Below are 24,059 nucleotides of genomic sequence, written 5' to 3'. Positions count from 1 at the left end.
AAGATGGGGCCTTGCCAGGCGGATCACGAGGTCAGGAGATTGAGACCATCCTGGCTAACATGATGAAAACCCGTCTCTACTAAAAATACGAAAAATTAGCCGGGCGTGGTGGCAGGCGCCTGTAGTCCCAGCTACTCAGGAGGCTGAGGCAGGAGAATGGTGTGAACCCAGGAGGCGGAGCTTGCAGTGAGCCGAGATCGCGCCACTGCACTCCAGCCTGGGCTACAGAGCGAGACTCTGTCTCAAAAAAAAAAAAAAAAAAAAAAAAAAAAAAAAGATGGGGCCTTGCTCTGTTGTCCAGGCTAGAGTGCAGTGGCACCATCATTGCTCACTGTAGCCTCAAACTCCTAGGCTCAAAGGATCCTCCCACTTCAGCCTCCTGAGTTGTTGGGATTACAAATGTGAGCCACTACACCCAGCTTAGATATGGACTTTGATTTACACACTAATTTAATTTCAAATCTTAAGTCTATAATTTACTACTTGTGTGTTCTCAGGCAAGTTATTTATCCAGGTAAATCCCAGGTGAAATATATAGCTATGAGTATGCAGTAAGTCGAAATACAATTTTTTTTTCTTTTTTTTTTTTTTTTTTCAGATGGAGTCTGGTTCTGTTGCCAGGCTGGAGTGCAGTGGCACGATCTCGGCTCACTGCAACCTCCACCTCCTGGGTTCAAGTCATTCTCCTGCTTCAGCTTCCCGAGTAGCTGGGATTACAGGTGCCCGCCACCATGCTCAGCTAATTTTGTATTTTTAGTAGAAATGGGGTTTACCATGTTGGCCAGGATGGCCTCGATCTCTTGACCTCATGATTCACCTGCCTCGGCCTCCCCAAGTGCTGGGATTACAAGTGTGAGCCACCGCGCCTGGCCAAAATACATTTTTATAAGGTAAAAACGAAAATCTCAAAGGTTCAGTATTGTTAGTTCTGATTCTTCTCCTAAGGATGTTTTTCGGTTGGTTGGTCGGTTGGTTTGGTTGGTTGGTTGGTTGGTTTTCCTGAGGGTTGGGGTTGAAGCGCCATAGAAGACAATGAAATTGAGGTATGGGCTGGGGTTCTGGTCACTCACACAGTGGCCAGTGTTCTCTTCTTTATCTACAGCTATTCCTGGTAGCAGCAGTAGTCACCAAAGGCTCTGCCTGGGAGAGCAGGCACGGTGCCCCAGCTCTGTTGCAGAGCTACCTGGACCTGCCTTCATGGGGAGGCTGCATAAATGATGGCCACACATGTCAAAGCTGATAGGCCACTCCCCTAACACAAACCTCCACCCCGCTTCCCCTCCCACCGCATGCCCGAGTTTCTATCCTTGATTCATTTCTGTGAGTCAATGACAGTCTCATTGGAGTTACCCTCTAAATTTCCTAGATGCTTTCATCCCAGAACAGTAGGAAAGAGAGCCCAAAAGGTCTTGCTTATCTAGGATAAAAATTAAACATTTATGAAGAGATTACTACAATAGTCCAAGGAGGCAACTTATTCTCCAAAACAAAACTATAGGCTTTAATAGCTCTGTACTCACAAATTGCATAAAAATGCATTCTAGAAACTCATTTTATTTAACATAGCTAGTAATTATCTTTTCACACTACTAATTTTAACCTTGAGGCACCAGGATAATATAAATATCCCAAAGTCATCAATTTATAAGTTATATTATGCAAATAGTTAGTGGTCATTCAAAAATATGACTTAGATTGCATCCCCATCAAGGAGATGAACCCAACGCATTTATTTTCTTCAGTACGTGTTGTTGTTGTTGCCAAATCAGGAACTGGCTCTCTTTATTTATCAGTATTAGAGCTTGCCATTCAATAGAATAGCAGATAGAAACATCTAATCATGATGAATAAGTAAGGTCTGCGGCATTTAAAATTATAAACTTATGGCTCTGATACATTGGCTGTAAAATACTGAACATAAGCCAAAACATGTCCATTGAAATGACTTGTTTTCAAGGAAGCTGCTCATATTTAACAAGATCCATGGAATACTCACAGCTAATACAGTGCAAAAAGTTAAAGTGCAATAAAACAAAGTGAAATATACGGCTTCAACTGCCCCATAAATGTAACAAGAGTTCTGGTTTTGATTATTTTGACTGGAGGTAGGGTGGGAGGGAAGATATGTTGAGTAAATTAAATTTCAATCCCACAGGCATTTGCAAAATATATGACCAATATGCAAATAGATGTGGTTTTTGGTTATACTCTTTAATGAAGTAGAAAAGAAAATAGATTTTTGATTTTTGGCCCATGATATTAATGTAGCTTGCTAGAAACACAGTGGGTTTATAATCAATATTCGCATGGGCATTGCCTGTCTAAATTGACTTTTAAGTGGAATGTTCAAATGCATGACTCAAATCACTCTTAATCATTGTTAAAATTAAAGCCAGGTACTTTAGTTAGAAGGTCATGGTGTCATATTTTTACACCTTTTATGGAGGCACATAAGATGCAGATTCCTTTAATAAAGAAAGAGTAAAAAATTGTACAAACAGGTAAGATGAGCTTAACGTGAATAAAAATAGAACCTTGAATTTTTCACATAATTCTATATCCACAAGCTCATAAGTGAGTACAGGAAAATAAAATGAAAAGCAGCAAATTGCTTCCTTCACTGTATAACATCTGTAGTAGATTACTGCCAGTTGATACACAAGAAAGGAGATAGGCTCATGGGTACCTTGTTAACCTAATTAAAGCTTCATGGATACACAGGTTTCTCAAGACTAAAGTTTTGAGGCTCCGTTGTGTTAATGAACACAAAAGCTGGTCTGATCACTGAAAATGTCATCACTGCCACAAGAGTGATGACACTTGTCCTCAGCAAGTTCCCAAAGGTTATGTAACAAAGATGACTTCTCTTCTAATGATCATCCACACAATTTTAAAATAATGGTACTTCTGAGGCTGCTGCTGATTGATCTACTACAATTTTCAAACCTTTAGCAAACCTCAGTCTTCTCTTTTTTTCATAAAGTGCCTTAGTCGTATACTGCATTGAGACTCAAATTCATGAATCATTATAAACGATACATTTTCTTATTAGCTGATATGGTAATTCCTCCAACATTCACAATTTTTCAAAATGCCTTTAAAAGGGTTGGCAGTGCTCAACTGTTAAAGATATGGCTTGGAAAAATTTACCATAAGCAAATGTATTGAAGAACTCTGAAAATTCAATGTAGCTGGCTTTCTAGTGTCACAGATAAAAGTAGATTAATAGTTTAATTAAACATGTTAGAGGCTCTGGGTATTGTAGCTATTACACCTTTGACCTCATGGGAGGCTGTCAGCAATGTAGGGAGGGTGAGTACTGAGGTTACATATTTATGATGCACAGCCGACTCAAAAAGTATATTAAGCTAGACAGAACTTGTAATTAACCAAAAGATCCAGTAAATTATGAGATCAATAAAATTTCCTGGGTGCCATAGTTTTCAGAACTAGTTACTGCATTCCTAATTTATTGGCAAAAACTTCATGGACTTGCAAGGAAGATAAATAAAAATGCCTGGATGTAAAAATAAATATGTATGCTTGACAAATCTGAAATACACTGTTTACAGCTAATGAGGAGGTGACTGTGCATTTTGCTGCATGTTTTATATCTAGAGCAGGGCAGAACATTAAAACCAATATAACTGATAACCTTGGTGCAAACAGCATAAGCCTGCATTTCCCATTATTCCCCAGAGATGGAATTAATTAGTGCTTGTCAAAACCAGAGCAATCCTCTGCCATAAAACTAAAAGTAATGGAGAGGCCACGAATGGCTTGGCTCAACTCCAAAAATATTTCTCATCTCTTTAGGAGAAAAACAATGCATACATCTATATATGCAGTATATCTACTTCTTTTATCCCTGATACCTCATAAACACACACACACACCACACACACAAACACACACTTTTTGGCTACAGTTTGACAAATATGTGTAAAATGCCTACCACGCGAGGATGCAGAGAATAAAATGACATTAAGGATTCACAGTTTAGTGGGCAGCAGAGACTGATAGAGGGCACATTTCAACTCAAGGTATTAATGATTATGGGAAAATATGCCTTGAGTTATGGGGACTGAGAAGGGCACCTACCTGAACCTGTCAGGGAGGTCAAGGAGAAGAATGGCTAAGTAAGGGGCTTCTAAATGCAATGATAATTCTATTATTGTTGACTCGCCTATCTCACAAATTCTTTCATAAAAGTGGTTGAGATGCCTTCATACCCACTGCTGCTCCCTGTCGGACTGCCTCACCTCACCTCTGTATCCTAACTAGCTCATCTGCATCCTGCAGGCTCCAACTCCAGGGCCCCCTCTCCAGTGAGGCCTTTTATAATTCCCCTCCCAGTTTAAATTTAGTTGCAAACCCTTCCCCTCTTCCCCTTCCATTCTCCCTTATAGCATCTTGTCCCCGCTATGGTCTTACCATATTTTGTAATTATTGTAATTTTTTTACTTTGATGATTATTTTTGCTACTCGGTGTGGCCCATGGATCAGCCACTTCTGAGATTGTTAGAAACGCAGAACCACCACCCCAACACCGGATCCTACTAAATCAGATCTATAGGTTCACAAGATCTATAGATGATTCATACGCACATGCAAGTTTAAGAAGAAATAACCTAGATGTACATTCCTTTACATTTCAATACGGTAGCCACAAGCCACATATGGCTACTCAAATTAAAATTAATTACAATTTAAAAATCCATTTCTCACTAGCCACATTTCTCATACCCAACAGCCTTGGTTAATCAGACATGGAACATTTAAGGGCAGAAATTTCTACTGGGTGCGATAAACTATAAGCTCCTTGAGATCAGGGCTGGGTTTTTTTTCCTCCTTACTGAGCAACCAGTAATCTAAAGTATTATACCTAGAACACTGAGGAAATGCATGCAGAAGTTTTTCTTAAATATCTTAAATGAAAATATGCTGAAGTACTTCAAAAAATATCTGGCCCACAGAAAGTGAAAAATAAATCCCATTTCCTTTCCCCTTTGCATGTGATATTCAAAATATCTCTGGGACATAGACCATGAACAGGTGCTAAGCAGGATACATCATAAACTAACAAGCTTTTAAAATTTTTTAATAGATATTCTTGGGCTTCCACTTATGAAGACTGGGATTTAGTGGAACTGAGGGTTCATACTTCTGACATGAGTTAGCCACCTATTTTTAGATTTGAGACTCTGGATAGTTGAAATTCCATTCTTTTCACAGGAGCTGGTTTGATTTCCCTCCCTGATGAGTAACTAATAAAAATAATTGGCAAGTATTTAAAAATGACGTAACAGAATGCTCAGAATCAAGTTCCAGAAAACTTAACTCAAGCTGTCTTAAGAAAATAAAAGACAATATATAGACTCCTGTATCTGAAAAAGTCAGGATGGGGGTTAGAATCAAATGTCAGAAGGATCCCATATCTTCCCCTCTTTCTTAATTTCCTATACATCAGGTTCATTCTGGAGCTCCATGTGGTAGAGAGATGGTGGCTCTATTAGTCTGTTTACACACTGCTAATAAAGACATACATGAGACTGGGTAATTCATAAAAGAAAGAGGTTTAATGGACTCACGGTTCCACGTGGCTGGGGAGGCCTCACAATCATGGCAGAAGGTAAAAGGCATGTCTTACATGGTGACAGGCAAAAAGAGAACTTGTGCAGGGAACTCACCTTTATAAAATCATCAGATCTCATTGAGACTTATTCACTGTCACAAGAACAGCATGGGGAAGACCCATCATTCAATTACCTCCCACTGGGCCCCTCCCATGACATGTGGGAATTGTGGGAGCTACAATTCAAGATGAGATTTGGGTGGGGACACAGCTAAACCATATCAGTGGCCAAGATCTCCAGGGCTTTCTTCTTCCAAGTTATAATCAGCAGGAAAGGGCAGACAGCCTCTGTCTCAACAGTCTCAGTGAAAGTTCTTTTGCATGTCCTTGGCTTTGGCTTGAGAGTTTGCCACCTCTGATGCATCACCATGGCCAGGAGAATATGTCGTGTGAATCGGCCAAGGCTGAGTCACATGCCCACCCATGAACTCACCCCATCTGAAGAACCTGGAATGAGAATGGGAGCAAGGGTATGTTCCCCAAAAGAAAGTCAGAATGGTGTTGTCAGGAGAAAAGCGAACAGATTTGGGGTGACAAAAACAAACAACAGATGTCTACTACATGCCACTTAACTTCCTATCAAATGAATGAATGAGTGAATGAATGACTCGACGTGTGTGTGTGTGTGTGTGTGTGTGTAAAATAGAACAGATTTTGAAAATGAACTAGCACGCTTAACTAGCATTACTAATCACCATTCAGGGCTATGCAAGTTCTTGACACGAGGAATGAAGAATTTCTAACCTGGATCCAAAGCTAATACAATTATAAATATGAATAGTCATTAAAATGTCTGTTATTTCATCTGTGCAGAGACGATTCATAAGCACAGACCAAAATCTACTCCAGACCAAAGGAGACTCAGCTTCATGTCGCCAGTGTAAACCTTACTATTTCCTTTTGAGTTAAGCAGCTTAGTGAGTCCTGGATCCTTCTCAGCATCCTGTGTGTCTGTTTGCTACAGTGGGTCAGAGATTCAGGTTACTAACCAGTCTTTACATCTCTGCAGGAATGATTTCTTTACAAAATATTGTTGTGCTCCCTCTCTGGGACAATATTTTCAGTTGATAAGGCACGCCGGGACAAAATGAAATAATGCAGTCCAATAATTCAATGTAAAACTACAAGCCAAGACTGTAGCAGTGGCTGCAAATTTTCAGAATCTAGTTTTGAGACAAGCAGCTCACAGACTCAACCTCACTTGTTGTTAGCACTCAGAAATTCTAAGCATAAGCATTCCGCCGTGAAGCAGAGAACCTGATCCACAAGGTGTTGTGTTCAAACACATGTTCCCATGATTCCATCTCATATTATTGATGAAGAGTCTCCAGATGTCACTTGGTGGACAAGTGATATTTCTTAATCACAGGATACTAAAGCTGGAGGGGGCTGTAGACACCAAATAGTCAGTATTTTCAAACTTTTTTCCATTAAGGATTCTACGAACATAATGCACTGGTAGAGGCCTCTCCTCATGTTCTTTATGATGTTCAGTAACACTTTTGATTAGCACTGTTCAGAGCCAGTGAATTTCCTTTCCATGGGAGATGATAAAAATGGCCACAATCCCCCCACCCCTTACATTCTTAACTTTGCCATGTGGTGTCATAGATCTTTCCACCAACAGGTCGGATATATTCCCTCATCTCTTAAATCTGGCCATGTTTTTCCTGGGTCAATGGCTCATTAACAAACTTGATGAAAGTAAAAGCTTGCAAAGAGGATTGGGGCTTGCCATCTTGCTGTTTTAGGAATTGAGGTACCACATGAATAAGTCTGAGCACTGCTGGAGAGGAGAGGCCAAACAGAGGAGAAACAATGTGCTCAGCCAAATCCATAATGTAGAGCTGATGCTATCCTGGATTATCCAGCAGCCAGCTAAGGGACTTGCTGACAACCATTGCATGATAGAGCCCAGGCAGAGATCAGCTGAGCCAGCCCATACCAGATCATGAGCTACATTAAATTGTTACTGTTTTAAGCGACTAAGTTGTTTTGTTATACAGCAAAAACTAGCTTATACATTTTTCTTTATAATAAAGCACAGCTCAGATCTTCAGACCAAGATAAGAGAAGTGATAAAACTAATAGCCAAAGTGATCATGTGACTATTTCAAAGTCAAGCCTTCACAGGTCCATGGATGGCTAAAACCTTGACCTCTTCACTTCCAGTCTCTCTTTCTTTAGACTTGCAGCATATAATGATATTCAATACTTATGATGTTGATATGATATATATGAATATGATATTCAATATATTGACTAAAAAGGAACAGAGGACTGAATTTGAAGTCACTGCCCTAGGATTTCTATTTCCCAAGGCATGTTTTATGTGTCTTCATTTCCAAACTGTCATCTTTAACATTTGTCTCTGGAAGCTTATACAAGTTATAAAAAATGTCTCAGATGTATTTGGGACATTTATGAAAAATGAATTTGTGAAGATATGCCACAGCAACAGGCAATCAGGAGGCTTTTGCCTAGAAAAGTGTCCTTAACATGGGAGAAACAAGTATTTAAAAGCAAAGACGACTTTAATTCCTAAAGGCTTTGCTTTCTGGAGACGCTGAGTCTGTCTGTAGAAGTTCGTGTAGCATCAGTACGGAGACGGAAATGGGCAGCTGAACAGAAACAGGATAGGGCTCTGTTTCTGCCTCTGTTTGACAACACTATCCTAGCATTAGTAGGGGACAATGTCATGCCAGCCAGAACCTTCTTGGCTTTATGGCTGAAAGCTCATAGGTATTCCAAAACTCTGAGAGGGAAAAGTAGCCATTTAACCCTATTTAACTGTTGCTTTCAGATTCCTTCATTTTAACCTTTCCAATCTAAATAGCTGCTTCCCATTTTCTCTGCAAGAAAACATTTACAAGCCAGAGAAAGGTACTACATATTACCTACTGATTAAAAGTGCAGGGGTCAGGAACACCCCAACACTTATTAACAGGGTGACCATAGGTAAGTTGCCTCAGTTTTGCATCTCTAAAATGAGGGTAATAAAAGTACTGACTTCCAGGCTGTTGTGAGGATTACCTTAGGTAATGCACACAAAACACATAGCACCGTGCCTGTCACATAGTAGGTGCTCAATACGTGTTTATAAAGGAAAACATAAAGCTAGCTGTTGGTAGCACTCCAGTCTTCGCCCAGCCTATTCTCCCACCTGCCCTCTATGCCCCTGGTTCTAAACTCTACCTCTTGACAATTTTCTTAGGTCTTCCTGGTTGGGGAAATTTTTGTTTAGGACATTACCTTGGCTTTGGCAAATAAAATCCAATTTTCCTTCCAGTTTTGGCCTTGCTCTTGCTAGGCAAATTCCCTAATGATACCCATTCTCTCCATTGCCTAATGACCAGCTCGAAGTGCCCTTCCAGGAAGGAGGATCATATATTAGGCTTAAACCTAATCATAGGAGGCTTTCATATTTTTACTTGGATTAATAAACTGCATCCTAATGAAAAATCAGGGAGCAGGAGTGGGGGGGAGTAATGTGGTTACTACATTTCCAGCTATGAGACATTCCAGCTATGTGATATTACTGACAGTTTCAAGAGTAGGAAAGAACCAGGGTACATAAGTCGGCTCAGTTTAAACCCAGTGAAAATATCTTAGCATTAGAAATAAAGCCTTGGCAATCACATAATGAAGGAAAAATATAAAAACTTATACCCTGCACATTTCATGTGTGCAATAATGCTTACTGAGGCTAGAATAAGCACTCTATTATCCTATAAAATTATAATGCAGCAAACAATATTGTCAACAAATCAGTGGTAATTATATTCGTACTTTGACCTCATTGCACCCATGTACAATGTGTTTCCTTTTATTCAAAGATCTGTTACATCAAGCTAGTTAGTTATGAGATAAAAACAAACAACACAGTTGGACCTCACTTTTTTCACTTGTTAAAAGGTTGGAGTATATATTGTTTTAGGTCCCTTCTAGCTCTAAATGCTCTAGATTCTCTAAATTTCTTTCCTGTTCTTAGGTTTTTAATGTTTATGTGTAGCTAGATATTTGCTATTTCTAGGTCATGCTCTACTCAAATACACCTTCTTTCTGTAAGCATATTAAAAAATGAAAGTTATTTACAGGAGCCTACCAGCTAATCTATGTAGAAGGAATGATGGAATTAGAGAATCACCATTTTGCTAACCCTATGGAGTGATTTAGATAAGGCTCATCAATGGAAAATACAAGCTTCAGGTTTGGGTAAGCAAGCTAGGCAATGACGCCAGTGTCAACTCACAGATTACTTACTAATTGAAAATGAGGCAGAAAATGTATCTTCATAATCGAGATAATTTTGTGACAATCATCAAAACCAGGTGACCAAACATGGCACCACTAATAACAGTGGGAACGTCTTGATGTGAATGAAATGCGCAGCATCACCTATGATTTTTATTTTTTATTTTATTTTTGAGACAGAGTCTCACTCTGTCACCCAGGCTGGAGGGCAGTGGCATGATCTCGGCTCACTGCAAGCTCTGCCTCCCAGGTTCAAGCAATTCTCCTGTCTCAGCCTCCCAAGTCGCTGGGATTATAGGCATGTGCCACCACGTCTGGCTAATTTTTGTATTTTTAGTAGAGACGAAGTTTCTCCATGTTGGTCAGGCTGGTCTCAAATTCCCGACCTCAGGTGATCCGCCTGCCTCGGCCTCCCAGAATGCTGGGATTCATTACAGGTATGAGCCACCGTGCCCAGCATTTTTTTATTTTTTATTTTTAGACAGAGTCTCGTTCTGTCGCCCATGCTGGAGTGCAATGGCACAATCTTGGCTGACTGCAACCTCGGCCTCCCGGGTTCAAGTGATTCTCCTGCCTCAGTCTCCCAAGTAGCTGGGATTACAGACACCTGCCACCATGCCCAGCTAATTTTTGTATTTTCAGTAGAGAGAGGGTTTCACCAAGTTGGCCAGGCTGGCCTTGAACTCCTGACCTCAGTGACCTACCCACCTCAACCTCCCAAACTGCTGAGATTACAGGTGTGAGCCACCGTGCCTGCCTCACTTATGAATTTTTCTAGCCAAAAATATTCAACCTGAATCTGATCACACCTCAAGATGTAACTTGTAGTTTACAAGAAATAGAAGACTTAAAGAAAAGTGTTATACAGCTCTTTAAGAAAATAATCAGAAAAATTCAAAATATAGTACTTTACCAAAGCAGGACACTGTTCTATATTGAAAGAAACTGAAGGGACATAAAAACAAATTTAGTGCTTAATCTATGATTGGTATCAACAACAATAACAACAGTAAAGAGCCATAACAGGTTGGAGGATTAATTGAGGGAATTCAAATATGGCTGGGTATTAGATGATACGCAATTTTTGTCCATTTTGGGGGTGTTATAATGATACTACGGTTGTGCAGCAGAATATCTATATTCTTTGGAGATGCAAGTTGAAGCATTTGGGATGAATTGCATAATTTCTCCAATTTGCTTTCATAGATAGATAGATAGATACATAGATACATAGATACATAGATAGATACATAGATAGTGTATTAGGTCATTCTTGCATTGAAATAAAGAAATACCTGAGACTGGGTACTTTCTAAAGAGAAGGGGTTTAATTGGCTCGTGGTTCTGCAGGCTGTATAGGAAGCATAGCAGCGACATCACTTGGCCTCTGGGGAGGCCTCAGGGAGCTTTTACTCATGGTGGAAGGTGAAGCGGGAGCATGCACGTCATATGGAGAAAGCAGGAGCAAGCAAGAGAGAAAGTGGGGAAGAAGTGCCACACACTTTTAAATGACCAGATCTCGCAAGAACTCACTATCATGAAGACAGCACCAGGCCATAAGGGATCCACCCCGATGACCAAAATACCTCCCACCAGGCCCCACCTCCAGCTTTGGGGATTACAATTCAACATGAGATTTGGGTAGGGACACATATCCAAACTATATCAGACGGATAAATGATAGATAGATTGATAGATCAGTAAATTGATAGATAGATAGAAAAAGAAAACAAAAATACAGAAAATTTCAAGTATGAATCCAGGTGGGGAACATATCTGTTCACTGCACTATTTTTTCAATTTTTCTTAATCTTTGAAATTTTTTATAATAAATAAATTGGGGAAAATATCCCTTCCCCCATGAGAAATACTCAACTGTAAAGGCGGGTGTGCTTCTTTACCAATGCAGGGGGTTCTTCTGACATGGCTCTTGGCACTCTGTGGTTGTTCAGGGGTGCTGGTCCTCCACTAGATTGTAACCTTCTTGAGGGCAAGCACTAAATCGAATTTACAGTTAATATGCCCAGTGCTTGATCTCAGTGCCTTGCACATGGAAAATGTTTATTGAATTGAATTGAAACTCATGTATTGACTGAGTGACCACACAGGCTGACCTAAGTAACAACACACTTTTGATACATTAAAAAATTCAGTGTTCAGAATAAACTGAAATCAATAATGAATAGGGTTAGAAAAAAATACATATATCTTTATTAGGGTCAAACAATTTTCTTAACATTTAGCATCAGAATTCCTCCACAGGGAGAAAATGAGTCTTTGTTTAGAAAAGTATCCTGACAGTAATTATGTGTGCAAAAAAAAAGACCCTAGGACAGGCTGCTGAAGGGTAAAGCTGAGTTGAAGGGGGAAGATTGGATCACATTGAATAGAAGATGGAAGAGATAACTTAATTGATTGATTATTCATTTAGATATCTCCTCCTCTCTAGAGTTGCCGGAGGGTTGGGAGATGTTTTTCTTTAAATAAGAGATGTCTAACACTCAGTTTCACATTATTTGCATTTTTGGGATATATGCCACTCTGTGTTCTGAAACTTCCAGTCAAGTAATGTTACTGGCTATGGACCAATTTTATGAAGGTGTTAAGAAATCAGATGGCAGCAGATAAGAATTCATTTAAAACATAATTTAACTACCTTGTTAATTACAAGGCTACTCATTTACTTTTCCATTTATCTTTATACTGTTTTAATTTAACTAACACTTTTTTTTTTACTATTTTATCTATAGCAAGAAATATCAAGCATATCTCCAAGAGAAACAAAATAAAGATGAAGATCTGGGAGATCAGATCATCAAACAGGCAGAGCTTCACCAGGCGGCATGATTTTAGGAGGGTCACCACAGGCTGGACTGTGGATTGTCAGTTTCTTGGGGCACCCAGAAGTGGGGATGCTTAGAGAATAAGTCTCATATGTATAAACAAGAACACCAAGGTTGCTTCATACACATGAAAGCAGGATAAGGGAATGGGACGCTTCAAGCTGGAAGTATGGTTTGATGTGCCATCTTCCTTCCCATGGCCTCTTTTCTCCTCTCTGGAGACTGAAATAGATGTTCTGCTAGGTTTAGGATGGGGTTGAAGTCAGACAAATTCTGACCCCTTGCTGACCATGCTCTGCAGATGGAGTGAAACTCAACTGATTCGTTTCTATCGTGACCCTCACATTGCAGCCCTACTTCTCCAGGTCATCTTGCAAATTCCCTAGGATGCTCCTCAAATTGACATGGACAGTCCTGTGGTTTCTCAGAGAGCGAAAGACAATTTTGTGTGCATATAGGTAGTTTACATGTAAGGGGTGAGTTGTATCCTCTTATTACCATATTATTTGTTGAAGATAGGAATCTACGCATGTCAACCAAGGTACCAACTACAATATACTGCCGACCATAAGTTTAGTGATGAGGCTTTTAAAACAAATGAAAATAGGGGGCACAATAATTCCTTTAGAAGAAGACTCACAACTGGCATACAAACATTTGACGAAGCTTGACCAAATTAACATTAACTCAAATGCTCAACAATCATTTAGAAGAAAAACAGACAGCACTAGGCCAGCAAACCCAGCCATCTCCCTTTCAATTCTCAATCAAGACTTCAAATTATATCAAGGAGAAAGTCTCTGTGTGAACCTTTGGCATCTGCCTAGCACTGCCTAATTACCTTTTATCATTATGCAATCCAGCTAGATAATGCCATCTCCACAGAACCCACACAATCATCCATGGAAGCCCTATCATAACAGTGCAATAAGTTGAATTACTGCCCAGCAATTATTCACCACTTTCATGTATTCCATATCTTTACCTTGTGGCTTTGTGGTTCCTCCCACTGAAGGTGGAGTATACTTCCCCACACCCTGACTTTGGGTTTGACCCTGAGGTTTGCTGTACCCACTGGGATGATAGCTGACATGATCCAAGCAGAGGCTGGGTCTGCACTTGTGCCACTGTGCATGTCTCTTGTACTTCTGTCAACACCATAAAAAAAGAGCAACTTCTGGCCAGCTGTTGCTCCTCAGCCTGAGGTTCCAGACCAAGCATATGAGGATCAGACCTGAGCACAACTCACAGTGAGGAGCCAAACCCAGAAGGACACACGTTTTGAGGTGGAGCTATTGAGGCAAGGCCAGACTAGGTCAGCCAACCCCAGCCAGCCCCAGACACATGAGTCAAAATAAATGACTGGAGCTTTAAGCCTCTGATGATTAGGGGGGTGTTACGCAACAATAGCTGATTGATACACTGACTAAATTCAAAGTAATTGCCCCAATTTGGGGATCTCAATTACCTACTACAAGAAATAAATATTTTATGCTGCTTAAACTACACCCCATTAAAGAAAATATATGTACTCTGCTCACTCAGGATATCACACTTGCTCTTCTGTCTGATCATTTCATCTAACCCCTTGGTTGTTCAATTCTTCTCAAATATTTCAGTTCCTCCTTTGCTTTCCATCCCCCCTATTTTCTTAACAAAGTGAGACTTGTCTGAATCTTCACAGAACTCTTGTCACATTTATTAGAAAGTTACAACTACTTAATCTAGGTGCAGACTCAAGCTGAAGGTGATTTCTTTAATTCAGTCTCAGAGTTTAATGCTGATCTGAATTACCAAAGCATCACCCTCATGATTTATCATACAGAGAGATTGACCAACTGATTTATTCCCTGTTTCTCATTGCAGACTGTGAGTTATATCTTACAGGGTCACAGCCAAGATTTCCAGAGACAAGGACACCTGTGGAGCTATCATTATACACACCACTGTGATTAAACTTCAGCTCACATAGAAGCAACACGCACTGCTTTTGCCCAACTTCTGTTTTTGCAGTTGGTATGTTGATGAGTGGGGCCTTATGTGGGGAAGAAAAAGGCCCATTGGTATAAGCATTCGGAGGGGAGAAAATGCTACTCATTCTGTTCTGTTTCTATATATTCTTATTTACAAGCATGCTATGGATAACATATGTCTTTGTTTAGCAATTTTGCAAGTAGGAATCATTAGACTGATAAAAGACCACAGTCATATTTTGTTTGGCTAGTACAAGCCCAGACAGGGATTTTTTCTGTCTGTTGTGTTTTTTTTCCAAGTTTTTAATTGTTTTAAGTTTTGAAATAGTGGCCAATATTTTCATATAAAAAATTCAGATTCAGGCGAGGCACGATGGCTCATGCCTATAATCCCAGCATTTTGGGAGGCCGAGGTGGGCAGATCACTTTAAATCAGGAGTTCAAGACCAGCCTAGCCAACATGGTGAAACCCTTTCTCTACTAAAAATACAAAAAATTAGCCAAGCATGGTGGTGCATGCCTGTAGTCCCAGCTACTCAGGAGGCTGAGGCACAAGAATCGCTTGACCCCAGAGGCGGAGGTCACAGTGAGCTGAGATCACACCACTGCAGTACAGCACTGGTGACAGAGCAAGACTCTGTCTCAAAAAAACAAACAAAAAAAATCAAATTCTGACTTCTCTTGAGAAATAGAAACATCTGGCAATGCTGAGATCTCATTCATCCATTTCCCCATTCAACCAGCAACCATTTACTGATCAGAGAAGCAGCATCCTTTCTAAAAGAGAACATGAGCTCACCAGTTTGGCTGGTTTGTCTTACAGCCAGCTGACTTCTATTCCTTTACCTTTCTTTCTATAACCCCTTTAAGCATCTGTATTTATAAACCATACATTAATAGGCAAAAATAATAAAGGTAAGTTATTTTTGATCATGTAAACATTCGAGGGCTTATTTAAGTGACAGAAGTCGCTTGTATATAAGAATTACAAGAACAAAAGAGAACAAGTAGCATTTTCCCACTCTGAATGCTAATACCAATGTGCCTTTTTCTTCCCTGTAAGGCCCCACTCATCAACATACCAACTGCAATATTTTCATATTTTTATATGAAAATATTGGCCACTAATTCAAAACTTAAAACAATTAAAAGCTTGAAAAAACAACCACAACAGACAGAAAAAAAAAAAAAAAAAACCCTTTCTGAGCTTGTAAAAGCCAAACAAAACATGACTTTGGTCTTTGATCAGTCTAATGATTCCCACTTTCAAACTTTGCTAAACAAAGGCATATCTTGTCCTTAGCATGCTTGTATATAAGAATATATAAGAACAGAACAGAAGAAGTAGCATTTTCTCCCCTCTGAATGCTAATACCAATGGGTCTTTATCTTTTCAAAATAAGAGACAAGAGTAGAATAAAAGTTTTTGTTTATTATTCATTTATCCTTTCAAATAGTGCTATTACTTATGAAGTGCCTACTACATGCCAGTCACAATGTTAAGCACCAAGGATGCAAAGAAGAAAAGAGACCTAATCCCAGCCTGAAACTCAGGATTTACAGTGATGACTTTAGTATAGCTACCAATGAATTCAGGAGCTAAATGCCCATATTTCCAGACCCTGTGCCCGGGGATACTGATACAGTAGATCTTGAATAAAATCCAGAAAAGGGCATTTTAGTATTGGTAATTTTAACACAAGGTGTGGTGATCACACTCTGAAAAACAATAAACAGACAATTTCAGTGCAGTGGGAACTGAGCTCTGAAATGGGGTAAACCAGAAAATTAGATGAGTCTTTGGGTTAGTTTCAGACTAGTCTATAGGTTTCAGGGAGACATCCAACTTAAGTGTGGGTAAAGAGTGGGAAGTTAGCCAGATAAGAATGGGTAACAAGTGGTAAATTTTAAGAGGTTCCTGAGGATATAAGAGAAAATTGGAAAAGGTAAATCTAGAAAGGTAATTAAGGACCAAATCATAAAGGGCTTAATGATGCAACTATATTGATAACAATGGCTCATGAGTTACTGACTACACTACGAATGTGGGATGCATTATTTTATCTCATCTTTACAACATTGCTATGATGCATGTGATTACACCTTAATTTTACAGAGTGGAAGCCTAAGGTTCAGAGTTTAAGCCAGAGTTTTTCATCCTTGACAATATTGCCATTCCAGGGCAGACAATTTTTTGATGTGGGTACTGTCCTGTGCATTGTAGGATGTTTAGGAGCATCCCTGGTGCTATAGTTTTGATATGGTTTGTTTGTTCCCAGTAAAGTTCATATTGAAATTTTACCCCCCAGTGCCACATTGTAGAAAAGTGGGGCCTACTGGGATGTGTTTGGGCTTTTCGGACTGTTCCCTCATGAATGGCTTGATAGTGTTCTACAATAGTGAATGACTTTTCACTCTCGAGAGATTGGATGAGTTTTGGTGGTAATGAATTCATTCCCTTGAGAGTGGGTTGTTGGAAAGTCAGGGCATCTTCAGGTTTTCCCTTCTTTTCATATGCCTGTTTCCCCTGTAACCCTCTCCATCATGTTTTGATTCAGCACACAAGCCCTCATCAGAGGCTGAGCATTTGCTGGTGCCCTGCCTCTTGTAGAGCCTGCCAAACTGTGAGCCATACAAACCTCTTTTCTTTATAAATTACCCAGCCTCAGGTATTGTTTGTAGCAACACAAAATGGACTAAGACACCTGGCCTCTACCCACAAGATTTGAGTAGTGCCTTACCCCCTAATGTGACAAACAAAAGTATCTCCAGACATTACCAGATGTCCCCTGAAAGGTAACATCACTCCTAGTTAAGGATCACTGGTTTAAACCCTTGAAAACAGTGAGGTCTCACAAAGAGTAAGAGGCCAGTTGGAATTTGGTGTCATTCTATTAACTGCATAGCTCAAACTCCAAAACATCTGTGAAGAAAATTAGTACAAAACAGATGCAAATGATTAGATCAAAACTTTGTTTTGAAAAAAGAGGTTGCTCTTTTCTAAAAGCTTCAGTACAAAGTGAAAAAAATTACAAACTAAAGGCTTTTAATAAAAAGAAAAAGAATGAAATCCAATTAAACATAATGTTGAAGGGTCTGAATGTTTGGCTTGAGCTGCTGATGGAGATCTGGAGTTGTAGGAAAAGAAATCCCACACATGCACACCACAGTTCATGCCTGTGGGTCCTGCAATTTTATCTGGTGATGCCTTAAAGTAAATGTGACATTACACACATTTTAGCATCTATTTTCCCAGCAGGAAGTGTAAGATAAAGAGGCTCAATCAGTATGTTAAAATAAGATCTGATGCAGGGGAGGGAAAAAAGCTTTCAGATCATAAGAAATACCATCCCGAGGAAATTAAAAGCCTGAAATATGGCATATGATTACTGACACCAAAATCCTGCTGTTGTGCTTTTGAAGGACTTTTAAAGATGCTTTCTATTTTCTAAATAAATCTGTAAAACTACATGGCTTTCCAGGTGTCAGTGAGCTTCAGTGAAAAAAAAATGATGTGCATGGATACCATCACCAAACTTTCTCAACAGAGGAATTACTGAAGAAAAAGGGGTTGCTGAAATTAACGCATGTCAAATGAAAACAGTCTCGATCATTACTTTTTTTCAAGCTTCAGTTTCTATCTATTCTTTCCAAGTAAATAGATGAACAAACTTGTGATGGATGTGAACTGGTTTGAAATTAGTCAATCAATAAGCACATCACTTTGGTAGCTTGCCTGCCTTCTTTTTTGTTCTCTCCTCCCATTATGCCTTTATTTCTTCAATTATTCACTCATTCCATCATTCACTTAATAAATATTTATGAAGTGATCACTTTTATGTGACTTTATGAAGTTCTGGGGATATAATGAAGACCCAAACTAGATACAGACTCTGCCTTCATGAAACTTTCAATCTGGTGGGGGTGGTAGACAGTAATTAATACATTACTCGAGCAAAGTAGAACTGCAATTCTAATGACAGCAGTGACAGACAGGAACTGTTGCAGTAAGAGCCTATAACAGAGGACTTTTATCTCATCAGAAAGTTAAGGAAGGCCTCCCTGAGAGAATAAATGCAAGAGAAGCAGGAGGCAACCAGGTGACAAGCATTCTAGGTGGTCAAGACGACATGGGAAGCAACAAAAAACTTCTGGTTGATGCAGGTATGGAGTATTTGAAGAACTAAAAGAAGGTGGGTTTGGGTAGGGCACAGAGCAAAGACAAAGATGGTGAGATAGGTGGAGGAAGGCTTTGCCCAGCCTCAGGTCTATACCATGTACAGATCTTTGTCCTAATTCTCTCAAGAGACAAAAAAAAAAAAAGCTTTGCTATCTTGCAAGCTTTTGATTTGTGTCTGCAGAAGGCAGGCGTGCACACAGGCAATAAGATCTTAAAAATAAATGGAAATAATCAAGGTATCATATACCTACAAATCAAGACCTGAACATTCCACTTAGACCAGCTGCATTTTAAAACGGTTTCTAACATCATGTACAGTGGAAAATAAATATGGTATTGGTATCCAGTGAACATTATATCTCACTATACTCCATCTTCCCAAAACCTATTAGACTTGGTTTTACATATTTACCTAAGATCAAATTTGGATTTAATCCTTAAAATTTAAAAATTAAAAGCAACTATGTTACTATATGTCTTAAGAAATGAAGCATGCTTGAGTGAGTCTTGGATCACCTTCTTTAGCCTCTTCTGGCTAGAAGAATCAGTAAGATCTTGACAGTATTGTTGCAGGCACTTTGGTGATGTGCTACCCTGAGAAATCCTGAATTGCACCAACATAACACTGGGGTCTCTTTAGCAAAAACCATCCTTGTGAGCATGTAGACTGCTGGTTTGGAAAATGTAGAGGGGGTCAGTCACACTGAACACTGAACCAGTCGAGATAACCCAATCCAATTTGTCTTCAGGGCTCCTGGGTAGGAAATCCTAACTCCAATTTCCAAACAGTTGAGAATTATATTTTCGTGTTTACCTAAGCTACACTGGGGGCTGTTGAGAGGGTATATTAGAGTTTGTCAAGCAGAGCTCCCACAGAGCTGAGCCTTGCAAAGCACACAACATCTGGAAAAGAAAGTTTCTTTGGAAATCAGATCATGTAAATAAGCCCGTAGGGGGCTAGTGGGTTGGGTAGCCCTGGTCAGTCGGTGATGGAGGAAGCTGCTGCAGGGAGATTCTGACACGATGACCACTGGTCTGTCTATGGGTCATCCATGCAATTCCTCATTGTTTTGACCCTCCTGACCACCCTCACTTCTCTCTCGCCGCCAATCATAGATCTCTGAAGAGAAACCTCTAGGCTGGACCACACACAGACCTGAAAACAATGAGGTCCAGAAAACAGATACTGCCTTTGTTATCCAGTGGATGATTCCAACTCACAGCCAGCAATCTATGCTTTCAATAACAAGGAGAAGGACTGGCAAGAATCAAGCACATACAAGGAAAGCAGTCATGTGTTTAAGGACATACATGAAAATATCCAACAGGTTTCCCGCAGCACTCCATAAGTCAAATTGCATAGCCAGCTTGGTATTCAAGTTAAAAAAAAAAAAGAGAGAGAGAGAAAAGAAAAAAGCTTTTGTTTTGTCTATATTTTTTAAAGAAGCAGTTTTCAAATATTATTTTACTGCTTTTAATTATTAATGAATTATTTAATTATTAATCTCAAAGCAACAAGCTCTGTTATTAGCTCCCTTTGACAAAGGAGAAAATAAAGCTTAAGAAGAATCTGATTGCTTTTGACTATCTAAGGGTACAAAACTAATTATTATTATTATTTTTTTGAAATGGAGTCTCGTTCTTGTTGCCCAGGCTGGAGTGCAATGGCTCAGTCTCAGCTCACTGTAACATCTGCCTCCTGGGTTCAAGTGATTCTCCTGCCTCAGCCTCACAAGTAGCGGGGTATTACAGGCATGTGCCACCATGCACAGCTAATTTTGTATTTTTAGTAGAGATGGGGTTTCACCATGTTGGCCAGGCTGGTCTCAAACTCCTGACCTCAGCTGATCCGCCTGCCTTGGCCTCCCAAAGTGCTGGGATTACAGGCGTGAGCCACCATGCCCAGCCTGAAACTAATTATTAAGACTGTTAAATAGAGCCTGAGTTTGAGACTAAGATGCTGTCTACTAGGTAAAAATATTTTTCTGTAGCCCATTTAATCATTAAGCACAATATAAATTTTGATCTTCATATATATTTTTACCATTACAGTTTAAGCACATTTATTTTATAAAGGAAATATAAAATGACCTCTCATTTATTTATTTATCTATCTATCTTTGGTAAAGGATGTCCAAAAACTAACCAGTCTGAAATGGTATTAATTTAAGAAAATACATTTTCATGAAAACCAGCCACAGGAGCTTGGAACTGCTTTTATTCATCTCCCTCCCCACACCAGCAACAACAGGTAGCTGAATTCGATTTCTCTTTGTGCTCTTTAGTAGCTAGCCTTATACTCTAAGTCTTGGAACAAACAGAAAGCAAGAGAAACAAAGGAGTCAAAATCATCAGAAGAAATAACAAATATTGCTGTGATTTAAAAACATCCTATTTGACAGATTATTAGGGGAATGTGCTCATGTGCTTGTTTACTGGCTGTCATTGATTTTTACTCAGCATTGGATAATTTTTAAATTTTCCATGTGGCCATTCAGGCATATTCATTCATTTATTCCTTCTGCCTTCTTCCTTCCTTCTTCCTGTCCTTATCTTTTTTCATTCTTACTTGCCTGCAATTCTTCTTTCCTTCCTTCTTTCTTTCTCCTTTCCTTTCTTCTTTCCATGCCAAGCATGGAAACCAACCAATTGAAGAGTCAAAGTTTTAGAAATCAAATTGGAAAAATCTTTATTTTTATCATATATTTACTTAAAAAATAGAAACTTTTAATAAATTATTCCTTCTTTTTTTCCTAATACTTTTACAGTCTCTTCTTACTTTTGCCAAAACTTAGTAGCGCAATCTATTCTTGGGGGCAGGACTGGAGCTATGTTTAATTTATTAATTTTCCTATGCTTTATAATTCCTTGTGAAAATAAGTTAGTTATTTGGGAGCATCCGCATGCTATAGGGCTGTGTTGCATTTAGCCTATAGCCAGGTGCAAAAAACTCCCTCCGGCTCTGTTTAGCTTTCACACAGAGCTTTGGTCAGGGACCTCTAGACAGCTGACCTTCATTTACACTAAACCTTTCCTTATTGGACTCATATTAAAAGGGCCTGCAGTTCCAACTCTGGGGTTTGGCACAAACGATTCTAATTGTTCCTTTATCTGATATTCAGAGATAGGGCTCAGCCATTAGGCCCTAGGAAAGCAATCTACAAATATTAGCTTGATGGACAAGGTTAGTAATAAGATACAGCTCTCCTCTGTATGTCACACTTGAGAGATGCAAGAAAGATAGCCATCCCTATTATTGTTCTCACACATTTTATAGCTGGTACATGTTTATATTTCCTGCTTAAAGATTGCAGGGCATAGCTAAAGGAATTCAAGACTCCGGAATTCACACAGCCTGACTATTTTATGCATTCCTTCAGAAACTAGTTAGCCCTCTTATCAAAAGGAGAAGCATTCTGCCTCTGACAGGCTACTGAGTCGAAATCAGAAAACGGATCCCAATAGTATGTTTCAATACTGCAGCCCCAGCACTATCATGCATGAAGACTTTTTATTCGGCCCCCAGAAAAACACAGCTTGCATTAGACAGACTCTTGTGTATAAGCCAAAAACAATAGGGGAGTTAAATCCACCACAGAGTTACTAGATCATTGGAGAAATGGAGATGGTGTCTGTAAAAGTAACTTGGTAACATTCCAGATTACCATTACGAGGATAACATTTCACTAAATGATGGTAAAGACTTAATTCGTAACAAAGGGGAGCCACAACAGCAGAAATCAAAGATGGAGAAACAAACTACTTTCCTCTTTTTGAGCTGCATGCTCTGTTTTATTTACATAAGATATACACCATATTCAGGAGCAAGCCTACCAGACTCCAGCTGCTTACTTTTGGCAAAGAAAAGTGCATGTGGACATGTGTGTGTTGCAAAGGTGGCAGGGAGGGAGGATTCTCAAAAATTTCCAGTATATGTTTTCCTTGACAGATTAAATAATAATAGAAAGTTATGACATTAAAAATACATCATTCGAAATAATGTTGATGTGACTTTTCCTATACATATTTTTTCTTTTGTGGTAGGCGGTATAATGTTACACAACTTTTAAAAAGTGCAAGGCAGGCTGTGAATTACTTCTTTCAAATCTTTACGTCAAGGGAGCAACTTTTCAAAAGTTATTCCAAAGCCCAGGATTTCTGCTCCCCACACCTAAACCCCAAACCACTTGTGAAAATTCAGCTTTTCAAACAGAGCTTGGCTCTATTACTTCCAGCTGTCTCTATCTTGCCAAGTGTCCTGATACACACATATTCTATCGGTAAATCAACAGAGAAAGAGAAGAGAATGTTAAAAAAAAAAAAAAAAGTGGAACTCTTAAAAATGAATATAAAATGCCTAAACATCTCTATTTTCAAAAGGTATATATGCACATACCAAGGTAATTTTCTACAACTATCAGAGTTGTCCTTTTTTACATCTAAGTATTATACTATCACCCCCTCTTTTTAAGAATGTGTTTTACACACACACACACATACATATACACAACACACACGCACACACATACATGCACACACATTGTATTTTTCAAGTGTGATTGAAATCGTTTACTTTATCTGACCTCATGCCATTTCTATTAACTGCTACTTGACTTGAGTCCTATTGACGAGATTTAGTGTAGTCCATGGAGAAGCATGGTGACTCAAATCATATGCGGCCTCCACCTTCATCTCTCCAGCTGTAGAATCACTGTGTGCTGATATCTACAGTGACATTTTCAAAATTAGATACTCTATATGGGGGAAAGTATGGGCCCCATCTCACAAGGACAAAGCAAGGGCTGCTTGGTATTTTGTTTCTGTGGCAGGTTATTTAGGATACAAGGGGCACTAATTGGCACCCTCCCAAGCTGTGACATTTGTGATCTGCTGACAAAGGGCAAGAGAAAGATGTGTAGCTGCCTTTTCTTCCTTGTGCGCCATCAAACAGATACCAAAGCAGTCGTCTCCATTCTGACTCTGAGAACTCTGGGCCAGCTTAGACGACAGACTTAACCATTTCCCCACTCCCCATCCCATCATTTTGAAGGGGGAAGTTTGAGTTTTTTCAAATGTGGTGTGGGCAAAATTACTTCAAGTGGAGGGGTGCTTAGGGAAGAGGGAGAGATATCTACTTTGGCTTGTAATTGTGTATTAGCTTGGTGCCAAATGAA

The 24,059-nt window shown here is 39.3% G+C and overlaps 1 protein-coding gene and 1 long non-coding RNA gene across 10 annotated transcripts in view; both read right to left on the bottom strand.

The window, feature by feature from the left end:
• Positions 1 to 24,059, bottom strand: part of MACROD2 (mono-ADP ribosylhydrolase 2) — a 2,107,194-nt gene that overhangs the window by 383,993 nt on the left and 1,699,142 nt on the right. The window lies entirely within an intron of this gene.
• Positions 1 to 24,059, bottom strand: part of LOC129052187 (uncharacterized) — a 53,472-nt gene that overhangs the window by 2,398 nt on the left and 27,015 nt on the right. Inside the window, exon 3 of one of the 2 annotated variants that reach the window (XR_008517078.2) lies at positions 5,414 to 6,082. The exons of the other annotated variant lie outside the window; for it this stretch is intronic. This is a non-coding gene — a long non-coding RNA (uncharacterized LOC129052187). Of the gene's footprint in view, positions 1 to 5,413; positions 6,083 to 24,059 lie in introns of those variants that run through there. 2 annotated transcript variants of the gene reach the window in all.

The sequence above is a fragment of the Pongo abelii genome, chromosome 21, assembly GCF_028885655.2.
Source record: "Pongo abelii isolate AG06213 chromosome 21, NHGRI_mPonAbe1-v2.0_pri, whole genome shotgun sequence".
NCBI classification, from domain to species: Eukaryota; Metazoa; Chordata; class Mammalia; order Primates; family Hominidae; genus Pongo; species Pongo abelii.
Note: the sequence above shows the minus strand (reverse complement) of the source record. Positions and strands in the feature narration are given on the sequence as shown.